Source organism: Natrix helvetica (genome assembly GCF_964273705.1).
Source record: "Natrix helvetica genome assembly, chromosome: 1".
In the NCBI taxonomy this organism is placed as follows: domain Eukaryota; kingdom Metazoa; phylum Chordata; class Lepidosauria; order Squamata; family Natricidae; genus Natrix; species Natrix helvetica.
Window position 1 is genome coordinate 101,422,489 of NC_138548.1, and position 21,918 is coordinate 101,444,406.

At 38.3% G+C, this 21,918-nt stretch overlaps 1 protein-coding gene across 5 annotated transcripts in view; it reads right to left on the bottom strand.

The window, feature by feature from the left end:
- Positions 1-21,918, bottom strand: part of TEAD1 (TEA domain transcription factor 1) — a 219,176-nt gene that overhangs the window by 176,797 nt on the left and 20,461 nt on the right. The window lies entirely within an intron of this gene.

Sequence of the window (21,918 nt, forward strand, 5' to 3'; positions counted from 1 at the left end):
ACTTAAGCAATCAAACCTCAGGACAAGTTGTCTTTCCAGTGGAAAAAAGTATGGCTTCCAATAATAAAGAGGCAGTTATTGTGGACATATGTCATCAGGCAGGTTTGACTTAAAGATTGCACTCTCCCTAATATACACATGAAAGCCAACACAGAGAATTATTATTGCTGATATAAGAAAAAGAGCACAGAAATTGAGGAACAAATAAATGTTATAACAAAAATAAACAAATAGTACTACATAATTTTTCCACATCTATTAGAGTAGGAATATCCTGAGGCTAGCTAGAAGCTATGAAAGTCTCAGAAAATATCAGGTTTTAATTTTCCAAATTTAATAGTAGCTCATATCTCCTTAAATTGCAGGCAAGTTGTTCTTTCACTTTCACACCAATTTATTCAATGTGTGGCTTTAGTGCACTTTAATTAGCCAGCACTCTTATAGGTAAAATCAAAGCATGTCAGCTTAGTCATTTCTCTTCACGAGAAATGAGAAAGAATCCAGATGAATAGACAAGAAAATATATAACCATGTAAACACTTCTCTTCTGTGGAAAAGCCAGTTCACCTGCGCAGAGTGTGAAATGTGAGTGTTTTGTTTTGTCAAGCCATCTGTGCATGAAAAGCCTTTGCTTGTCTTTGTGTCAATATACCATCAAGACAAAGGATCTGCCAGGATGGATATATCTGCCAGGGGGATATATACCCCCACCCAATCGATTCAAACCCCTATGGAACTCACAACATTTTATCACTCCTTGGGCTGTGCCTTGATTCTTAGAAAACTTCCTCCTACAGCCATTAAGAAGTTTTTTAACGGGCTTCTTTGGAGAAAACTTTAAGTTGAATCCTCAGTTTCTTTTATTGAATTGGGTGAACTTGGATATCTGTACTCTTCCTCTAAAGTTGTCTGAGTAGCCTGGTCCAGCACTTTACTATAATGGGTTAGGTTTGTCTATTCAGTAAGTGTAAAGGATTGGAGAATGCAATATGTTCTTCCTGAATATTATGTACACATTCTCAAGTTTAATAAAGAAGGTTATTTATTCTGCTCACTGGTTTATGTCACAGATGGATGGAGGGAGGGAGGAAGGGATGTTGAAGCAACCATCTGAAATGAAGAGCTGCTTCTAGACATGGATGCTTCCCCAATAAATAAGGACTCTGATTTCCCAGGTTCTTAATCTCCTGGAGTGCCCATACAGATACAACAGTCTATCAAGTGTAGATACAGTAACTACCATTTTCATATGAAAGATGACGTAAAGAGTTAGTACGCTTATCTCCATCCAGATTAGGGGCACATTGTTTCCCACTGCTGGTTCCTGGTGATCATTAAACTTGATTGCTTTTGATAAAAAGCTTTGTTACTATGCTAGGAAACATCACCAGTGCATGAGAGTGCAGTTGACTGATAAATCTACCTAGCTTGGTAATGAAATATTTGCAGGAAAACAAACAAGCTCATAGAATATGAAAGCCAAAAGATCAACTCTGAGTTATGTATATTCTCTACTGGTTCCTGTTTTCTATAATTCTTAAAAGAAAGCTTTGTTTTCCCTATCCTTATACTCTTACCTATATCCCCTACACCAGAGGAAAAGGAAGGAGCATATTATCCAGAAACCTGTTCTCTTATTTGTCAAGAATCCGGAGATGAAAGAATGTCGGTTTTTGCATATAATTTGCTGATGCTGGATATTTACCCATATAGTAGGGCTGTATTGGTATATCCTTTTCATCTTTCCTACTATGTTCTCCTATTGGTATCTTATGATTTATCACTTTGTATCTTTTGATTTCTGATGTATTTTATGATTTATGATTATGATTTATCATTTTGTTGTTTGTACATACACTGAGAGCTTATGTGTGTATGTACACTGTATGTATGTACTGTATGTACACTGAGAGCATATACACGAAAGACAAATTTCTTGTGTGTCCAATCACACTTGTATATGTATACACACACACACACAATGTATATATAGATATATATGCATAGACTTATGAAGTATATTCAGGTAGTCCTCGAAGTTACAGCAGTTCATTTAGTGACTGTATAGAGTTACAATGGCACTGAGAAAAGTGACTTATGACTATTTTTCACAGTTACTACCACTGCAGCATCCCCATGATCATGTGATTAAAATTCAAATGCCTGTCAATTGGTTCATATTTATGATGGCTACAGGTCATGTGATCATCTTTTGCAACCTTCTGACAAGCACAAGTCAATGGGGAAGCCAGATTCACTTAACAACTGAGGCAAGAAAGGTTGCAAAATGGGGCAAATCTCACTTAGCAAATGTCTCACTTAATAACAGAAATTTGGGACTCAATTGTGGTCGTGAGTTAAGGACTATCTTATCTATGTATAGATATATGAAGACACTAAGATTTAAACATAAATGCAGCATGTTATATTGTATTCTACTATACCAATTCCTGGAATTTACATTTACAGAGAATAATTTTTATTCTCTCCCTTTATTAATTACCATTAGTATTACCTAATAATTAGCTATTGGTTGGAGAACATGACTCTTTTTAGGTGCATGTTGTCAATAATGCAGACTCCCAGACAGCAAGCTTATTTCCTCCCCAGTTTTTTCTTTCCTCAAAAAGAAATTGTTTCTCGAGAAGGAAGAAGGAAGCAAAAAGAAAAGCAGGACTGCTTTATGCTGCTTCTACTGTACAATGGAGGTCTCTCCAGTTCCAAAATAAATCCGCAATTGCTGGTTGCCTGCAGATAATATGGAACAAGACAGGATTCTAGTGAATAACAAACAGTACAAAGCAGACCTCTGTTTCCACTCTGCTCATTTTTAGAAATGATAGGATTGTGTCTTTAAAAAACAAAAATCAACGGACAATTTCCTACACCCTCCCAATTTTTTTTTACAAATGTTATTCTCTGCTACTTTATCCAACTCCTTTATATTCTTATTTTAATACATTAACTTTTTACTAAGATTCATCTTCGATGGATCTATTACCATAGTTCATTTTGTCGCTTTCGTTTCTAAAACACCATATTTAATTAAGGATGGACTTAGGCTGCACTTCATATGAATAAAAGTAATCAGAATTCTAGACGTCGTATTATTTGTTTCTCATATTCATTATATTTCTAATTTTATATTTCTCTCATATTTTTCTTAATCATTGCTTCTTATATTTAATAAAATTAATCAGTGGAACAGCTAGCCTACAGAAGTTGTGAATGCTCCAACAATGGAAGTTTTTAAGAAGAGATTAGATAGCCAATTGTCCGGAATAGGATCTCCTGTTTGAGAAAAGGGTTGGACTAGATGATCTCCAACGTCCCTTCCAACTTTGTTATGCTGCATTCTGTAAATTTAAATCAGTTACTAAATATAACTTCTGCATTATCACTAGTTCTGTGGAATTATTTATCTTCTAAAGTGCAGGAAAAGCAAAGCTGGTACATATCAGGAGATTTTTCATAAGCACTCTTTTTAAAATAGTTTTCATTAATTGCTATGCTTCTGTTATTTATATTTTGAATAGGTTGGTGCTTTTTAACCTTGTAATATTGTTTTTATGTTGTTTAAACCACTTCTGTAAATTGGTTCACAACAGGAGAATTAGAGAAATAGAAAACAAGATTTTTGTATTTTAAAAGAAGTTCAACTGCTGCTTCATTTTCACCTTTACCCATTTCTTCAACTATTTCAAAAGTTTTTAATAGCTAATTTACCATTAAATTATTTGTATATTCCAGCTTTGCCAATATCCTTTAATTAAACCAAGACATATCACAACATGTTGACAATAATTAATTTTGTAACTAATTTATCTCAATTTTTTTCTCATATATTAGCTAGATTAATCTAGCAGCTTATTTAAATGAATTTAAATATTATATAAAACCCACAGAGTAAGCTTTCCTCTTAAAACTGTCACTAATTAGTGCCTGAATTTTTTTTATTTCAACCTTTATCCAGAATAATTGTTTTCTGAATTTTTTGGTAATATCCTAAACTGAAGGTGAAAGTCCTAACTCAATCATAAAGAAATAGGCAAAAATCAGAAAGTTGCATGAGTATCTTCCCAATATTTAGATGTCCGAAAAGTACATCTTAAGTCACAAGTACAGGCAGACTTATATAAATAATTGTAACAAAAGGAATTATACAGCTTATTTCTCTTTCTTTATTAAAGAAGTCCACAACGTAATTGGGACAGTAAAAGTTTAAAAGTTTATTTAAAATACAATGAAGCCACATTCAAATTTACAGTCCTCTCTCCTGTGCTAATATACAGGTAGCCCTCGACTTACAACCACAACTGAGTCTAAAATTTCCATTGCTAAGGAAGACAATTAAGTTTTGCTCCATCTTATGACCTTTTTGCCACAGTTGTTAAGCAAATCACCACAGTTGTTTAATGAATCATGTGAACCATTAAGCAAATTGGGATTTCCCCTTTAACTTGCTTGTTGGAAGCCATCTTGGAAGTTTACAAATGGTGATCACATGATCCTCGCACAATTCAACTAACACTTGCCCATTCCAAGCGTTCAAATTTTCATCACATGACTATGGGGATGCTGCAATGACCACGGGGATCCTGCAATGGTCATATGCATGAATAAAGAGTCATCAGTCACTTATTTCAGCATCATTGTCACTAAACAAATGGTTGTAAATCAAGGACTACTGGTAATTCATGCAGTTATTCATTTATTGGTAAAGAATACAGCTGCTGTATTTTTCAAACTGCCACAGAAATGGGAAGACTTGCAAGTAGTTACTATCTCTTTCGTTCTTATGTGCTCTCTTAACAACATTGAGTGTATAAAGGTAGGCAAACCCACCTCTGGGATAAACTGTACAGATAGCCCTCAATGCCCAACCTGTCATTCAAAAGTTACTTATAATCTGTTTTTAAATTTTCTAAGGCCACAACACCCCATGGTCATGCTATTTCATTTTGTGTGCTTAGCAACCAAGTTCACCTCTATGGCCATTTGCAGCATCCCACTGACATGTGACTTCAATCTGCAATGCGTTTTGCTAGTTCCAAAAATTATTTCTGGTCCTCTGCCCTCCCCCCCACCTCAAAATGTCCATTGGGAAAAACTGATTCACCTAATAATTGCTGCATTTACTTAATGAACCACTGCAAAAAAATGTCCCCCCAAAAATACCAAGGTCCTGTAGGGGAATCTGCAGCTGGAGTGAGGGAAGGAGTAAGAAGACTATAGCAAGCTTGGAGTACTTCCTTGGGAAGTAAGTGACAGAGGCCAGACCCAACCCTAAAGCTTTTATCTGGCTGTTCTCAAGAGAATGTAAACTGTTTGGCCAGATTCTTGTAAATAGGTAGGCAAAAATGAAGAAACAACTCTGATCAGCTCACAGTATCATTTTGGTTCCTTGCACATGACAAGTCCAATCATGTGATGACTCAACTTACAACTGCAATGACTTACAACTGGGCTCAGTTGGGGGTTGTAAATCAAGGACCATCTATATATGTTACTTTTGTTCAGGGAGCATGCAGAAATTCTGGAACTATATGAAAATGGAGTCCTTCTTATTCACCTGTCCAACTTGCAAAGATGCCCTTAATGAAGCACTATATATCAAATTAGGAAAAAAGAGGAACAGAACAAATATGACAACACCTCAACTTGCATGTGATTAGTTTGTTCTTTTTATGTATCTTTTCAACAACTATACTGATTCCTCTAGTTTTGCATGAGGATAGAACCTCATCTTGGGCTTCCTTTTATGCCCTCCCGTCCACTTGGAACATGTGCCTTTTATTCCAATCCTATGCCTTATTCCTCTAAATCAGGGATGGAGAACCATGGCCCTTTTATAACTTGTGGACTTTGACTCCCAGAATTCATCAGCCAGCCATGCTAGCTCAGGAATTCTGGAAGCTGAGGTGCACAAGTCATAAAAGGACCATGGTTCTCCAACGCTGCTCTACATAGTCTTCATCTGGCACCATTTCATCTGACACTATTTGCCTAGGGCCATGATGGCAAACCTAGGGCACACGTGCCAGAAGTGGCACCCAGAACCATCTTTCCAGGCACGCCAGCTGTCATCCATTGCTCTTCTGGATTCCGGCATGCCGGCTGGTCATCATGTACACATACTTGCCAGAAACCGGAAGACCAGGTAACCAGCATCCATGCGCATGCCAGAAATTAGAAGCTTAGCTGCTCTTCCAGTTTCCGGCACACCCCCTCCCCCCTGCGCTCCTGTTTAAGCACTCGGTGCTGAAAAAGTTCGCCAACAATGGTCTAGGGATAGGCAAGCTTGGTCAACCAGATGTTTTGGACTTCAGCTCCCAGTTAGCACTTGCTGGCTAGCTGCAATGTTTCATGTTTCTTACCCTTGAATTAACCCCTGCATTGCATCATGGCCACATTTCAGATTTCCTACAGCAGAACAATGCCCTCACTACCAATTGATATTTCGAATTGCAGAAAGTGATGCTATCTATTGATTTTTCTAGAGGGGAGAATTTTCAGTGAATTGTATTTAAAAAATTTCTTGGCAAAAAAAAAATGCAACTGAAAGTTTACTGATAAACAAGAAATATATCTGTACCCTCCTTCCCTACTATGTAAGTATATTTACTATGCAAGAGTAAATAACCTTCAAAACTGTAACCATTATCAATGGATTCCCAAGGCTCTAAACACTTTTGTTTCGTTGTTATCCTACATTTTTTGACAACTCAAGGTAAAAGTTTCCTCTAATTTTATCCTCACAGCAACAACCTGGTGAAGTAGAATGGACAAAAAAAGAATAACTGCCCCAAATACAAGGAGTTATGCGGTTTAGTGATTTTCTGGATCTGACTAGCTTCTTGTTACCTTCATTCCTGTTTTGAATAGTGCTTTAATAGTAGGAAATGGCAGGTGTAAATATTTACACTTCTATCCATGCAAGTGGAATTTCTTCATCCCAACATGTCAAAAAACTAGACTCCACCTAATCTTTCTTACACTGTGAGTGTTCATTCACAACTCAACCCATAAACTGGAAGTTGCAATCTAGCAAAATCTGCACTTGCTTCCCCCCCCCCCCCCTCTCTTAACCAATTTACAGATTCCTCAAGCTACTTATTTTGGTTCTTACTTGCAAACCAGCAAACAATAAATCCTGGTCTTTATTACAATCGTTTCATTAAAAAATAAAATAAAGATTTACCCCTCCTGACTTATTTTTAAATGAACTTCTACTATAAAATGATATGTCTATGTAAAATCTAATAAGGGCCTGGGAGATCCTCAGCTGTTTTTGAATCAGTTTTGCTTTCTCTGAAAAGAAAAGCTCTTTCTGATTCAATATTTAAAAACTGCTTTTATTTTGTTCTTAACAGTTTCTTTATTCTAGGAAGGAATTGTTCAGGTAGCTCAGGTAAAAAGAAGGCCTATTTTCCTTTAAAAGGAATAGTAGCCAATCCAACTGAACAAAATGTCACATCCATAAACTTATAAATGCAATACAAGAAGATTTGAATATACCCTTTGAATAACCTCAACATATCCATCTCTGTGCAAAATTAAAAACACCGGTTTATTCTTAATGCATATTACTAAATTAAATGTTGTGACAAGCACTGCATTAATTTTTTGTCCAAGTAATATATTGTCCTACACTTTTCAAAGTAGCTGCTCAGCATAATTATTACATTTAACTTGTAGGGTGCCAATTGCTTCAACCCAGCACCTACTACTAGTCCGCCACATAATTACATACTACTGACCTTTCTATAAAAGCATCATGGAAATGTTACTAGAAAACCCAATTGCCTTTTGTACAAACACTGAACTGTAGCTATGGCAATTCCCCCTCCCCCCGCCTTTTAAATGTGTTTATGTAAAGGAGGAGCTAACTAATTGCACTCACTATAATTTTCCAAATCTTGAACAACATTTGCAACAAGTTTCTGCTGTCTTAAGACAAAGTGCAGGTCACAATGTGTGTACGCAGATGGACGCAGAATTGAAAATATTCCCTGAAGTCATAATGGTGGGGTTATGCAGGATGTCATTTAAAAGCCATTTATCAACAATGTCTTTCTCTTTTAGCCAGAATTCTACCGTATAAATTCAACTGGGGAAAAAGGTCCATTAATTGAAATTGTGAAATGTCACTATACTAGAGTTGTAAACATAAACTGAAGGAGCTAACATGGGGGGGGGGGGGAAACACCCTAAGTACTATTTGCAAGTATTGGGTAGTACAGGATAATACGGTACTTGGAAGGTTGTCTGAATGACAGTAGGCACTTAGCAAGTCAGAGGACCAACGCACATCTCAAGTAAGATTCTGGTTCTAACACATTGGGAGGTTTAGAGCAAGCTTCTTCAGATCAGTTAAACTACAATGCCCATAATTCTCATTCCAGACAGAATCACTGACCAGCTAGCTTGGAATGATAGGAACTGTAGTTCAACCTACTGGGATTGTTTCTTCTCAGTCACCTTTTCTCATTGTACAACATTGTCCTGACCTCACTCACTTCTGAAACTACAAGCAAAGGTCATTCTTAGTCTTAGTTTTTCCTCTGTGAAATGGGAGCAAAATATTAGAATCAATGGGCACATTATTCATCTTAACATATGCCATGGAAATTAGAGTAAGGATGAATTTGCTCCACAGGATTAAAAATGGATTAGCACAATTAAATCTAAATTTCTTACACCATACAAGGAAGTCATGCATGGATAATAATAGTTTCATCCCACTGCTTTTATTTGAAGGCTTGGTAATACCTCTGCTTAAGATTACTATTTCAAGTTGAGTGACCAAGTCTTACAGCTGTCGTACAAAGATGCTATTTTTAAAGGTGCAAAAAGAATGTGTCTCCAGCACTTCTAGCTTGACACAAGATAGGGAATCCAAGGAGCTACCTCCAAACTTTCAGGGAAATAAAGCTACAGTTAAGTGCAAAGAGAAATACGTGGTATGATGGGTGGCCAACAAATTTGATAGATCAATAAATAAATGGAGAAGAGTGGGTGATACACTGAAGGTGGCCAGATTTATTTTGGAGGGGGGGGGGCTTAAGATGACACTGTTAGTATATAGGTAGTCCTTTAGTTACCACCACAATTGAGCCCAGAATTTATGTTGCTAAGTGAGAAATTTGAAAAGTGAGTTTTCCCCCATTTTACGATTGTTCTTGCCACACTTGTTAAATGAATCGTTGCAGTTGTTAAATTAGCAACATGGCAGGGACGTGCGGGCAGGGGAGGCAGAGCCTCACCTCTCATCATGAAATAATAATATATAAAATAATAATATCCACGAGGGAGTTTCATATATATAAGAGGAAGAGGAGGGAGGAGGAGGAGCGCGCACGGGGCGGTGCCAGCTGGGCAGCGGCGGAGGCAGGAGGGTTCTCGGAAGCGCCAATAACCTTCCTGCCTCCGCTGTACTTTGCGCGCTCCTCGCGAATGCAACAGACGTCCAGAAGTGGCAGGGGCTTGATGACGTCGCCGCAGCTGCCATGCGCGGATGGACGGAGGTAGCGAGAGTGGCGCCGAGGCAGTCCGGCGGACGAGCGACCGAGGATCAGGCTGCCTGATCCTCCATTCCTCGCTCGCACGCTCTTTCGTCCGCCCGGACCCCTTGGCGCCACTCTGGTTACCTCCATCCGGCCGCGCCCAGCAGCGACGTCGGCGACGTCATCAAGACGAAGTGGCTTGGAGGCAAAGTGCTTTTCAGTGCTTTTCTGTGCATTTGGCATTTAGGTAGATAGCCGGATGTCCTAAACGCCAGACGCACAGAAAAGCAGCTGCTGTTGGGGATCTCGGAGCGCGAGCCGGCGGAGCGCGTTCAGGAAGGCGGGGAATGGGATCACGTGTGCTGGAGACTGAGGCAGCCTCAGCCTCCAGCACACGTGGTCCCATTCCCCGCCTTCCTGATGACGTCACCAGCCTCACCAGGCATAAACCTCACCGCACGTCACTGCAACATGGTAGTGCAGTGAATCTGCCTTCCCCATTGACTTTGTCAGAAGATTGCAAAGGATGATGATGTGACCAAGTGACACTGCAACCATTGTAAATATGAACCAGCTGTCAAGCATCTGAATGTAAATCACGTGACCATGAGGATGCTGCCATAAATATGAAAAATGGTCATAAGTCATTTTTTTCAACGATGTAACTTTGAACAGTCACTAAACAAACTGTTGTTGAGGATTACCTGCATTTATATGTGAGGCCTGCAGCCATCGTTTCTTTTGGATCTTTGGCCTGCCACACTTTCTATTATTCTACTATGCATTTTCTATTGTGGGAAAATGGGAGGGGGGATTGTAAGGAGTTACATACTATGTAGCCATAACAAAATTATTTCTAGAAAGCCAAGGTCATCCTTTGTCTTGGTACCTCTGCACCTGACCGGAACTGGATGGGTGGAACTGCCAGCATGGCAGTGGGAGATTGGACCATGTGATGGACTTGTAGGTGTGGGGGCAAGATCTTGAACTTTTCAACTAGGTGGGGGAAACTGGGAAGCTTTCAGATTCAGATTTTCCCAGATGTGCCAACATGACTCTCTTAATAAATTGGAATTTTGAGCAATACTTTGCCTTGGACTCTGATTTACTTTTGGATGCTATTTGGAATGCTGACACTATATGCATATAACCCTAGATTCCCTTTGCATTACAGGACACAGTCACTTTATTAATGGATCTGGAAAAGTAACAAAGCCACTGGGGAAAGATTGTATAATTTTGTACATCTTGGAGCTATGTTTTTTTGTCTTGATAGCTTCTCTCCCTGTCTTATTTACCTCCCAATATTGCACAGATGTTCACAAAAGATTCCAGCCTTCTGAATCAAAGGCATTTGTACATTTTACACTTATGCTCCAATACAGAAATCACTCTCCAGTAACTTAGGGGACAGCTAGTCAAACATTTTGTGTTAATTCAGGATTGTCATCCTACCCTGCTCTACCGTTTTATACCATTTCTGATTAACTTCCAACATGGCTGTACTGGAGAAAGATTTGCAGTGATAAAGCTAGAGCCCAAAGCAAACCGTTTTCCACCAGCAGGAATTCCTGCTTAGTTCCTCCTCCCAGCTCCTTAGCTCTCCTGGGCACTTACTAAGTTTTTTTTCAATGCAGCGGAGGAATTGTTTTGCCTAGTCTTTGTGCTGATCATTCTTTTTTTTTTTCTTAACTGATGAGCTAAAAGTGGGGATAGGCATGTACCACTGACTAGGTTAGGTGCCTTATTTTTGTACTTCCTTCTTGGTCTGTTGAAAGGAACACAGCGGTTTGTAAAAGCAATTACAGGCCAAGGTGAACTGGTTCCTGAAGGAAAATGGTGTGAGTGCCTTTAGCTTCCCAGTGTACGCATTGTGGTCATGATGCAAACAAGGAGGTAGAGACATATTATAATCCAAATTATCCTAGCTTCGTGGCAAGATAATAATCTACTACATTGAGTTCCTGAATATTCTGATGCAATGTATCACCTAGGGCTGTTGCAATGATTTCAGTAAAGCAGCATAAAAAAACATCTGCAATCACTCCTTGTTTAACAGCTATTTCATTCAACAACCACTCACAGCTAAAATGGTAATTTTTTAAAAAAATGCATGCATTTATGATCAAATTTCATAACAAAAGCCTTCAGTGTGTGAAACTGACTGAGTTCTGGTCAGTTTCAGATAGCAACACAGCTGTGGGGAGGGCTCTAAACAACTAATTAAGGTCATAGAGCTGACCTTGTTATCTTGTAGTTAGCACTTTCCATGGAAGAGCTTAGCTATGGAGAAAGGCAGCTCAGGAAGAGATGGCTTGTTTAAGCAATCTCTTTGCAGAGTACAAAAAAGGAAGAAAATGGGTCAGGCACAGGACAAGAGAACTTTTTCTAAATGAAATGTAAGCAACCAGTCATCTTCACATCATCTCTCTCTCAGTTACATGTTTGCTCGGGGATCGTTTTGCTTCCGATTTAAGGAACAGATTGCTGTTGTTGAACAGAGAGAGTATAATCTTTCTTCAGATCTCCTTATACAGAAAGATCACCAGATATTAAAATAGTAATAGATTTTAGAAACTTGCAACAAAGAGTGGATCTCAGCAGCAGAATCCTCTCCAGACGAGGAGGTAGCATTTAAAGCACCTGAAAGGCTGATATCTATATGAAAATGACTTTTTTGACTGCTGACTATCCTCTAAAGCAGTGACCCCAACCTTTGGGCACCAGGGACCAGTTCTGTGGAGAAAGGTTTTTCCAAGGACCAGAGGGGGCATGGTTTTATGTGCTACCTGCATCCCACATATGGGACTTGGCTTGTTTGTGCAGCCCAGTGCCGGGTTGGGGGGGGAGGTATCCCTGTTCTACAAGACTAGCTTGCAAGAGGATTTCAAACCATAACTATGCATCTCTGTGCAGAAACTAACAATCCTGCAAATTCTGAAAACTGCCCTCAACTACCATCATTTGATCAAAATATTGCTAGTAGGGAATCCTTGCATAGCTGAAGAAATGCTTTGATTGAGAGCAACTGACCTGAATATTACAAAACAGGGATGATTGATTCAAAGCACAGAATGGGTCAGCAAAAAAATGCCATGTCCTTGCTCCACATATGCCCAGAGAGTGAAGTTTTAATTCCAAAAGATTCTTCCAAGGATTAGGTTTTTTTCCCTTTTGATGTGGTTTACATTCCAGAAGGAGACAGTTGGGGGAAACATAGAAAACATTTATTTCCCAGGGTTGTTTTCATAAAGGCAATCATATAATTGTTTATTTGCATCCATAAGTCTAATCCTGGAAAATGTATTTGACCATCATGTTCCTTGCAACATGCTATTTCTATATTTAGTACATTCAAAAAGACTGGCAGTGGAGATTATTTTTTAAATCCAAACCACCACTTTCTCTGTTTTATTTACAATTTAAAGCTAGAGGAAATATTCTCAAAACTTGACACCTGAAATATATTTGATCTAAGCAAATTTCAAGGAGTTTAGGTGTCACTCAATAGGAAGCTGTGTATGCATCAAGAGCAACATGGCTTATATGTGTATCTGAACAATCATTATTCTGTTTGAATCATGGAGCCTGTGTAGAAGGAGCAATAGCTTCCCCCCCCCTCTATTCCTTCCAGACATCAACCTACTCAGGAATAACCAATATAAAATTGGAAGATCTACTGGGGAAAAGAATTGCATCAACCATTAATATTGATTGATTAATTAATTTCAAATTGTCATATAGGGTTTTTCTAAATTTAATAGTTAGCAATGTGTTTTTGTCTTTTCTGTATTTCTAAACCAAACTGCAGAACCTGGCCCTGAAACAAAATAATAAGTAACTTGCATAGGGAGGGAGGGAGGGAGGGAGGGAGGGAGGGAGGGACAGACAGACAGGCAAACTTTTGTGAAACTCATTTAAAGAACAGTGTGACGGACTGCATCATTTACTGGAGGGAGCAACGTCTTGAATCTTCCAAGATGAATGACAGAACCCAAGCATATTTCAAAATGCAATTTTTTTGACTCAGAAGCAACATTTCATGCTGTTATATGCATATAGGTAGGCCATGATTTCTCATAGAGGAAAATGAACCCTTTTTATGAGCTGAGGGTGGCATTGTTCTGCTGTTGCAGGGATGTCAAACTCGCAGCCCATGGGCCAGATACATCACATGCTGGCCACGCCCACGCCTTGCCCATGTCGTGATATGTCAGTGATGGCACAAGTTTGATACCCCTGTTCTGTTGAAACCATTTCCTGTTAAATCTAACTATCTTGGATTAAGATGGGAAACAGTCCAACCTTTTGGCTAGCTACACAACATGGGTGAGTGAGATTTTTAATATTTCCAAAGGCATGTTATAGCCTTTTTAGTTTTCAATACTGATTACAAGTTTCATCAGAACATCTGAGGTCTGCGAGTCAGCTTACCCATCTGCTTAAGACTTTGTAAAGCAGATTTTACAGATTAGACAAATGGGGAGAAATTGAATTTACATTAAGAGGATAAGCAAAAAGAAAGGAATATCTAAATTTTATATATGGATTCCCCCCCCCCAAAAAAAAATCCATGTTAAAAACTAATCAGTGTCTCAGATTTCTATATATTGTAGCTGCATCTGCTGAAATTACTATCTGCTTTAGTTTCACATCAATGCCTGCTTCTGTTTGCCTAAATATGATTCCTTAGGTAAATTTACTGTTTCAGAGGCTTGAACCATGAACAGGCAAGAAGGTTTTTTTCCCCTGTCATGTTTTCCTTTTTTCACCTATAGAGACACAAAAAGCACCTTAATAAAAGTACAAAGGAATTGTAATGATGAAACTAAATTTGCATTAACTATGATAGAGGAAGAAATGCACAGACTTGGTGTCTCAGCTGCCCAAAATAGATTTTCTTTCTGATATTTTATCTTCATTTTTTTTTAAAAAATGGGTAAGTTTGTAAGTTAAATTTGACTGCAATTCTTTCCTCTTCACTCCAAGACTGAAATCTAAATGCACACTTACTTCTCAAAGAGCAAATACAAGATCAGACTGAAAGAATTCATTGTGTTAAATGAGGGGTGGGGGGTAGGATTAGGATGGTCACATAATACAGCTCAGCTCCCAAAGGGAAGCACGAAGTCAACATTTGCAACCAGCAATCTTTTTGTCCTCAAAGCTCCACTCCTTGAAGACTATGACCCACCAGAGGTAATTGGGCCAAAAAGAGATGCTCCCACACTAAACCTTGATATTAGGGGGGGGGGGGAGTCAGGGGAGGAGCCAAGTAAGGAAGTGTTCTTCCCCAACACTTAAATAGTACCAAATAACTATTTCTACTCTAAATTGCTATTAGTTTAGGCATCCTCTCATTTACTTCTAGAATCCTTTTGTTTGTAATTTTCTTTGCAACTATTTCTGTCTGAATTGTACTGTATGGAATGGTGCACAACAAGAGTCTGTCATAAAAACACTTCAAATTTTAGCTGGATGCAAAAGGACTCTGTTTCGTGAAGAGAGAGCTATGCAATAAATTCATGAACAGAGAATCCAAATTCGGAAGTGGCCGCAATGAAATGTTAAAAAGCAACTACACTTTTTCATTTTGCATAATTTGAGCTGCTGTGTTGTTTCATGTCTCAATATAAGTTGTATTATGAATATGGTAAAAAGGGTGGACAATTCTGTACTGGCATTATCAGGAACATGAGGATCTCCAGCTGAGGTAAGCTTCCAAACTGACTTTTGTGAATAAAGTCCATTTTATTTAATTCGTTTTTCAGATTTCTAATCTGTTCTGTCCACCCGGAAATAAACAACAATAAGAGACTTATCTTGCCTGCCAATCTTGTCCCTGCGGCTACACGTTGCAACCTCATTCATAATGTGTGATGCAAATGCCCCACAGGGACTTTCCAAATTATGCAATTCTTGCCCCAGGAGAAAGATAAACATTAAAAAGATGAGGTACAGATATACATGTAGAATGTCTCCCTTGACATATTTCTTTATAAGCCTGATAGAAAGAAATGCCTATCCAGTTCTTCATGAGGAACAAGTCTAGCAGCCAGGACAAGAATTTGAAACTGGCCTAAAATAAAATCCAAGAACCAAGCAATAAAATATAATCTCACTGTTCTACATAGAATTCAGAATTCTGTTGTGACTGTTGATAAACAGGTCAGTGGGTGTTGCAGCAAATGTCTTTAGCCTACTGTGCTCTAGATTAGGGGTGTCAAACTCAAGGCCCAGGATACAGGATCCCACAGGATACTTAGAATTGGCCTGTGGGACCACCCTAGAAACAGCGAAGGACCAGCCTGCAGTTCTTCTGCCAGCGAAAACGGTCTCCCGAGCTCTGTTTTTTGGCTGCCACAGCATCCTGCAATCCTCTACCAGTGAAAACAAAGCCGGCCCATGGGGTACTTAGATGTGGCCCACAGGGCTTGGAAACAGTGAAGGACCGACCCATGGTGCTTCTGCCAGCAAAAACGGGTTCACGAGCTCCGTTTTTTGGGCTGCCACAGCCTCCTGCAACCCTCTGCTAGTGAAAATGGAGCTTGGGAGGGCCACATCCTGGGAACCCTGTGATTCACTTAAAAACTATCATATTATTGTAAAATTGGGTTTGGTTCCACTTATAACTGCAGCAACGTACAATGGAAATTCCGGTCTCAATCATGATTATAAGTCAAGGACTACCTGCAGCCTCAACAATATACAAAAAAACAAAGAACCAAGCTTAATTAATGGTCATTTCTGGGGATTTTGTTAAAACAGCAAACAGAATCGATCTGTTTTCTGTGCCCTGAAATTCACTCCCGGTCTTAGTAACAAAAATGAATGCAATGCATTCAGCATCCTTGGTGGAAAATATTAAAGAACCTTCACAGTTCTTATGATAGTGATTTGGGAGCCTGTGCACAGCTCAATGTTGTCATCAAAACTACTCTATTTTACTTCCTTCTCAAGAATCCTTGCCTTCCTTTTGGTAATTATATGATCACTCTATTTAAACATTAGAGGTTCAGCCAGAGTGCAGTTCCTGTAGCAGTAGCAGCAAGCCACACACCATCCAAATTTTGAACATTTCAGCTGTTCAAAATTAGCTGTCCATCATTTCAGTTACTCAGATGACTGGTCTTGTCGTTATTAATCCAATGATTAATCCACCATTATTAATCTGGTGAATGGGATTGGTATAAACTGTCTGTAACTATGTTGCCTTTTCTTCTGATTTCAGCTTTCAATTTTGCTTGAGCAATCTGCACAACTACTTAACTATTCAGAAAGGAATAACATTAAGTGTTTATATATGTAGGTATTTGTCAATATTGCTGGTTTTTGACAGTTTGGTACCGCTTTCATCAAATCTTGCAACTGAACCATAAGTTTAAAACAGTTATAGTTGTGGTCCCCTTCACTATATCAGAAGGAGCATTGGGAAGGAGCTATAATAATATTCTCACACGGAACATATTAGTAAAAAAGCAAATACAGGTAGTCCTTGATTTATGACAATTGAGCCCAAAATTTATGTTGCTAAGTGAGACATTTATTAAGTGAGTTTTGCCCTGTTTTATGACCATTCTCACCACAGTTGTTAAGTGAATCATTGCAGTTATTAAATTAGTAACAGGTTGCTAAGTGAATCTGGCTTCCCCGTTGACTTTGCTTGTCAGAAGGTTGCAAAAGGTGATCACATGACCCTGGGACACAGCAACCATCATAAATATGAACCAGTTGCCAAGCCTCTGAATTTTGACCATGTGACCATGTGTCTTAAGTTCTGGAGTTGGTCCAGAACGCGGCCGCGCGGGTAATTATGGGGAGTACAAGGTACTCCCATGTGACACCTTTCCTGCGCGAGCTGCACTGGCTCCCTGTGGTCTACCGGGTGCGTTTCAAGGTCTTGATAACGATCTTTAAAGCGCTCCATGGCTCAGGACCTAGCTACTTGCGGGATCGTATCCTGCCCCATACATCCCTGCGACCAATTCGCTCGCACAGAGAGGGACTCCTCCAGGTGCCGTCCACCAGACAATGTCGGGGGGGGGCGTCTAGGAGCAGAGCCTTCTCTGTAGCGGGCCCAGCCCTGTGGAATGACCTTCCCCCGGATATTAGGACCACCTCTGACCTCCGCGCCTTCCGGATAAAGCTCAAGACCCACCTATTCCAAGTAGCTGGCCTGGCTCAACCATAGTTCGTTCACACTGCTCCTGACGGGTTTTTTAATTCTGTGGTTTTTGGAATTTATTAGGGGTTTTTAAATTGTGTTTTTAATTGTCTTTATTCATCTGCCTACCTCCTCCATGTACATGTATTCATTTATTTTGTGTGTGTTTTGTCCATATTGTATTTTATGTGTTTTTTACTGTACGCCGCGCCGAGTCCTTCGGGAGAGGGTGCGGCTAAGAAATAAATTTTATTATTTTATTATTTATTATTAAGTGTGAAAAACAGTCATAACTCACTTTTTATCATAACTCACTTTTTACAGTGCCATTGTAATTTTGAATGGTCACTAAATGAACTGTTGTAAGTTGAGGATTGCCTGTAATAGAAACCTTATCCTTAGTTTGCTGGTCTATGTTTAAGGAATTTTTGACAACAGATGCATTTAAGAGGTACCTCATCTACCTCTGAATACAGTAAATCCCACTGCTATACCACACGGCTGTGATAAATGAATTACAGTATTGAATGTATAAGAAAAAAATGAATGAAGTACAGTATTAAAAGTTTGATAATTCAAAGATATCTAAACTTTAAAAAAAAGTTTTAAAAAAATCACCTTTAACATTTATATATCTGACAAGGGCAGAAAATGCTCCTGACAAATATTCATACAAAGATTAAAAGGACTGTGGTTTCAGGAAAACTCGATGCAGGTTTTAAAAAAATATACAAAAAAGAAAGTTTCATTATGTAAATGTAAACTTTATGTAAAGTTTCTTTATGTAAATGTGAGGAAACATTTCTTCAAGCTAGCTGTATTTTCTCTAAACATATTTGAAGGCCACACTGCTTTGGTGCTGTTAATAAGATAAGCAGCTATAGAAAGCTTACAAATCCATTTAAATTGATTTTAATTAATGAATCAATCACTAGTCACTGATGACTGGATTTATAGACAATGAACAACTTGATGCCTTAGGCTTCCAATTCCCACCTGAAATCCACATTATAGTGATAAGTCGCCTCTTGAACTGACATCAAATTTGCTGCTTCTACTAAGTTAAGTCTTGCATGTATCATTGGGAGTCACAAATTTCAAACATGTGAAATTGTACAGAACTTTGCATTGTCAGTAAAGAATGAAACACATTGTCGGTCAATTAGCAGTATATTTCTGAAATTTATAATATCTTCTTTGGGATAATATTGTCTATTATGCACTCTAAAATACAGGGTTCTTTGTATATTATTTGGCTATACATATAATTAGAGCTGCACCAAAACAAGGCTTGCCCTTTAAGATGAAAAAGAATGCATCTTGTATTTTGTTTAAAAGAAATTTTGGTTGTATTGAAGTCCGTTTTATTTAGTTCTCTGGTAAACAGTTCTGGAATCTTCTACCAGAAAAGGAAATAAAATAAGAAATAAAATAAAATACTACTATGCACTCTTTTATAGTATACAAAAAGGTTTCACTCTTACCACATTATGAAACAAATACAAAAATAACAGTTGTGCATCCTCACAAATCAAGTTCAGGCAGCTCAAAATCCTAATCTCACTAATCACACCAATTTGTTAGGAATATATTTTAAAATCTAATTAAATTTAATTTCTGCTATCTCTCTTTTACCACATATTAAGCATACCTACTTTCATTTTCTAGTTGGAATCATAAGGGACTGTGAAGAGACTAAGAAAGACACATAGATCAGCTAACTGGGGAATTCTGGGAGTTGAAGTCCACACATTTTACACTTGCCATGTTTGAAAAACATTAACATAAACCATAAGAGATGTAGTACAGCAAGTCAGCTGGCAGCTAATCTAATAAATGGCAATTTATTTAGCCCAGGTGACAACAACATGTTAAAGTTTCAGATTATTCAAACAGACTCTGCCTTAATTAGATCACTATAAATATGGGCAGGAAAGTCCCCTTATAGCTTTTAAGATTTCATATTTATCCCAGATGAGCATTAAAGATACCTTACTGAAGTCTGTATATTTCTTGTTTCCTACTAACTTAGATGGAAGGAATGCAACCATGGCAGCAAGTGATTCCAACCTTAGGTGTTTTTCATTCCCCTTCCCACCCAAAAGTTTCAGATGAGTTCCTATTTACATAATGAAGGCTGGTTTTCAGAATCTAAATGTTTCTAATTTGAAAGATAAATCAATAGTAGCTGACCTCCAACTCATATCCTCCAATAGGGTCATGTTCCATATGCTATCTGCCAGATGTTCAGCTGTTCTTTTGCCTGATTTGGGTACATCTTTTCAGTCATTATCATCAGTGTTCAACTTTTGTCACAGAAAAAAAATATAGTGATTGTTATTGTGACTGAGTACATTAAGGTGTCTGAGTGTTTTGGGGGAGATAAGGGCTGAACTTCTGTTACAGGCCAAGTGCTACGTAAGGGAAGGGGGCAAGCTAACTCCAGAAGGATATGCTTATCTAGTTGAATCAAATGAAAAACATGGTTATGTAAATCAATTCTTAGTAAATAATTTATTTCAAACTAATCTCCAACATGAAGTCCTGAAGTAATAGGTTTTAAGCTAATCTCCAAATATTTTAATATATTAATTTAATCAATTTTAGTATAATTTGTTTAATGACTTATTTCAACATGTGACATTTAGCTTCAATTGAATCCCAGGAATGTATTTAGAGTTTTCTAAATCCATTCTTTAATATGAATATGTATATATAGAGAAAGAGCACATCCAAAGTTTTATAGTAGGAAAAATTAATTTGAATCATCAGATTGCAAACCATTGGTCCCTCTCAGGAGCAGAGATATCCTCTTTTGGTCATTCTTCTGTATTAAATAATTTATGCAGGTGAAGAAAGATTGATGGGATTGTTTCCTAGGGACCAGCTCGAGGAGTCCATATGGAGATTATTTTTTTTAAATGACAAAGTTGATAGCAAAGGTTTTTTTCTGCCAAAGTGCACTGTCCCTGAAATGCGGTGATAGCAGTCACAATTTTTGGCAGCACATTTAAATTCCAAAGTTAGAGAAAGGTCAGATGACATCCCCTAATGCTCTGACCTTATTGCTGAGCCCAAAGAATAGTCTTGATCAGGATAGACAGAAGATAAACATGACATGGGCATTTCAAAGGTTGGTCCCAGAGGCAGAAAAGAGAAGGAGCATGTGATCTGGGAACAGATAATCTATTTGGGAGTAACATTTGGCAGAGAGATATTTAACCTGATTATCCTTGAAAAGTATGGAGACTTACACGTAAGGCACAGAAGCCTTCAGAAGGGAAAAGACAGGTGTTGAAATAATGTTCACAGCAGCTTTACCAACCCACTGTTTTCAGCTTGGCTTCCTGCCTATATTTTTTTACTTCTCTTGTTAATGACCTTGGAAATAAATTCCTGACCATGTTGTGCCTGAAGACTGAATTTCTGCTGACTGCCATTTATAATGTCCTTCCTTTGACCTTGCCTTCACCTCTGAATGCTCTTTTCAGAATTGTGACTTCACTTTTCCCCCTTTGCAGAACCCAATGACCTCTTAAAAGCTTTTCCTAGAAGAACTTCCAAAACAATGTGAATGATGACATAGAATGTAGAAAAGCTCATGGAATTCATGGAATGCATGATCATTAAGGGCAGTAAGGTGCCACGTTCAGGAAGGTCAGATGCACTATACCATATGGGATCTCTCTTCCACACTCATAGTCAAAATATCCTGTCTTTAAAAAATGCTTCAGGTAACAACAATTCCTCTGTCATTTCCCCAAATTTGAATGACTGCTACTCCATGAATCAAACCAGAGGAGGGAAACAGCTAAATGACAGCCATACGGCAAAACATATCACAAATTCTTACTTCACTGAGGATTACAAGAACCCAAGGAGTGCATAAATTTTCCCTAATCTCAAAAGAAGGAAAGGAAAGGGGAAAGGGGAAAGGGAACCCACTCGTTTACCTCACCATAGATCTATTTGTATTTGCACTATAAATCTATTGTAATTTGAAAGCTTTCATTTTGGAACTTAGAATAGCAAAAGCCAATCAACAGCATATATACATATGTACATGCATACATGCCTACTGGCCTCAAGAGTATCATTAATAGCAAATGTTAATTTTAAATCCCAACAACACCCCACACACCCCCCTACATTGCTTTGCAACTACTCCATGGTAGTCAGGCAACTATCAGGCCACTACACAAGGCACAGCATCTAAATGCCTCCAATCAATCTGAAAACAATTGTAAT